The following is a 2,788-nucleotide window of genomic DNA, read 5'->3' on the forward strand; positions in this document are numbered from 1 at the left end:
GCCATCTCTCTAGTGCCACCCCTGGCCTTCTTTGAGCCATGGCTTGGAGCCCAGCTTTGCCATGAGCTTTGATGGAGAGATGTGCTCTGGAAGTGAGACAGAGTCAGCGAACTGATCAGTGTCTCTGCCTACTGGGAGGAACAGCTACCTAAAGGGCAGCTATAGTCTTGACTAGATTTCTTAGAAAACTGAAGGAAAACAAACAAAACTAACCACTAAAGCGATTTCCTGGCTCTCCAGCAACTCTGACTAGTCTTGAGTAGGTTTTTGATTTTTAATGTATTATTCCTTCCTTTAGGGAACAAATTAAATTTGTGTTTAATTCTGCAACACTGAGAAACACAAGGAGTCCTCCTGAGAAGGTGGCCGTTTCCCGCTGCAGATATTTGCAACAGCTACACAGAGCAAACTATTCTTGAAGGCATTGCATTATGCAATAAATGTGTCTTATTACGTTAAATTCTATTTGTATTTTAAATTCACTCAAGGTATGACCTGTCCAAATCCCTAGCCCCATGCAGTCATTTAAAAACCTGGGTGATAGTGGCTGGAGATACGGTTCAGCAGATAAGAGTACTTGCTGCTCTTGCAGAGGACTGGGGTTTGGACCCCGTATCCTTGTCAGTGGCTCACAACCTCCTGTAACTCCAGTTCCAGGGGAGCCACTGTCCTCCTCTGGACACTGTAGGCCCTGTACTCAGGTAGAAACATTCGGACACACACATTTCTTTAAAAAATGAAATTAAAAAAAAAAAAAAAAACCCTGGGTGATAAGGAGTCTGTATTGCAGAGAGAACACGATTCCAATAACAGCCAGCTGCAACACTCTGTACCCAGGGTGAGGAAACTTGTGTTCTGTTCCCATGGAGTCTTCTTTTGAGTCCTGCTGGAGATAGCTTTAGAGCAGCTGAGAGGCCCTCTCGCAGGTTTCAGGGGTCGCTCAGTCAGTGGCCAAGTCCAGTGTTTTCGATTCTTCAGTGGACCATCCTTCAGCTCACTGTCCCCTTCTGCCAAGTCCTCCATAACCGTGCCGGTGACAGCGAACTCCTCCCCAAGGTGAGGGAGGAGGGAACAAAGGCAGGGAACCAGAGTCCAGGAGCTTCCTACGGTGCTACACTCTCAGGAACGTAAAACAACAGAAATTTACTCTCTAGCAGTCTGGAGGCCCAAAGTGAAGGTGCCCGAGAGGAAGTTCTTCTTCCATGCCCCCCTCCTGGACTTGGGTTGGGAGGCAAGTCTTGGCTTGTAGATGACGATCACACAATCTTTGTCTCCATATAGAGCCTTTTTCTCTATTTCTCTATCTCCTGTCTTCTCCTCCCCTCCCCTTCCCTCCTCCTCCATTCCTCTCTTCTCTCTAGTCCTTTCCTGTTCTCTTGATATTGAACCCTAACCTAACCTAACCTAACCTAACCTAACCCTATAACCCTAACCCTAACCCTAACCCTAACCTAACCTAACCCTAACCTAACCCTAACCCTAACCCTAACCTAACCCTAACCCTAACCTAACCTTAATCAAAGATGATCTCATCTTGAGATCCTTAACAAGTACACCCACAAAGAACCCTTTTCTAAATGACTGCACAGACACAGGTTCCCTATCTTTTTTCCTGTGTGTGAGACAGCACCATTCAATCATTACAGCACGTCAGGGGAAAGTCTAGAGCCCGGTAAGGAAGTACAGAAATGCCTTCACAGTCCATAGACGGTCACAGGGACTGTAGTTGTAAACCTGGAGTCGGAACGTTTGTCAGAGCCTAGGACTGTGTCTAGAGAGTCTCTGAGGTGCTGGGTAAGACTCTTTCTTTTGCAGACCTGAGTCCTGAGTCTGTAAACTGAGATGTGCTGAGATGCCTTCCGGCTGCAGTGCTCTGGGATCCCACACCAACACCCTTCTTCCATCTAGCCTGCTCATGTGCGTGGCATGGGAGCTCATAAGTGCACCGAGCCTCCTGCAGACGAAGCCAGACGTCTTCCAGACCCAGCAGCAGTCCTACACTTCCTCCCCGGACGTCCCAAAGCTAGCTTCCATTGTGCCAAGCTGACCTGGCCGCGGAGGGAAAGCTTGGCAGCCCCGCCCTGCCCTGAGCGGCCTCACCCCCGCTGTTTGGGGTTTGGAATGTTTTCCTCGTCCCTAGTGGTGTATTTGGCCCCCGGTCGTCAGTGTGCCCGGAGCAGCCCATACTTCAGATGGCGTGTGCTGGCTCTCAGTGACCGGACGGTTGGAGAAAGCTGGGAAATTCCAGCACGGCCAGGCTCCAGGAAACAAGTGTGACATCTAATTGTGGTGGGTACATGGGATCTTATTACCCCTACTTCCAGGGCTGGGCAGAGGAAGGGAGTTGCCATGGAAACACAGAATCATTCCCAGCGGAAAAGTTGTACACGTTTTTCTCTGTGAATATCGATTTCTCTAAAACGCCAGTTCTGTGAGAGTGCGGGGGTCCTGCCGTCACCCCCCCGGCTGTGTCCTCGGCACCTCGCGGGCTGCGTCCACGGAGGCGCTCAGCACGTTTCTGGTTATGAACCGAAACGACTGAGCCAGCTTTTCAGAGTTCAGATTTCTCGCAACATCGTGGTTTCCGATTCATTTCCGGTAGTCAGAGATGTGAGCAGACCAGCTCTTCTGTCTCCTTGTTAAATAACCAGCTAATGAGCCGGAAACAATGACAGCGCGAGGGAACCCTGTGCGTCCCGCTCCTCCCGCTCCTCCCGCTCCGCCCCCTCCTCCCGCTCCGCCCCCTCCTCCCCCTCTTCCCGCTCCTCCCCCTCCTCCCCTCCTCCCG

General features: G+C 50.7%; 1 protein-coding gene across 1 annotated transcript in view; it reads left to right on the plus strand.

The window, feature by feature from the left end:
- The first annotated feature begins 2,160 nt into the window (after positions 1–2,160).
- Hhat (hedgehog acyltransferase) overlaps positions 2,161–2,788 on the plus strand; it is a 351,875-nt gene continuing 351,247 nt past the window's right edge. Inside the window, exon 1 of the mRNA XM_029559467.1 lies at positions 2,161–2,289. The gene's annotated coding sequence lies outside the window, so the exon portion shown is untranslated. The remainder of the gene's footprint in view (positions 2,290–2,788) is intronic.

Source organism: Nannospalax galili, unplaced genomic scaffold (genome assembly GCF_000622305.1).
Source record: "Nannospalax galili isolate Female #2095 unplaced genomic scaffold, S.galili_v1.0 scaffold648, whole genome shotgun sequence".
In the NCBI taxonomy this organism is placed as follows: Eukaryota; Metazoa; Chordata; class Mammalia; order Rodentia; family Spalacidae; genus Nannospalax; species Nannospalax galili.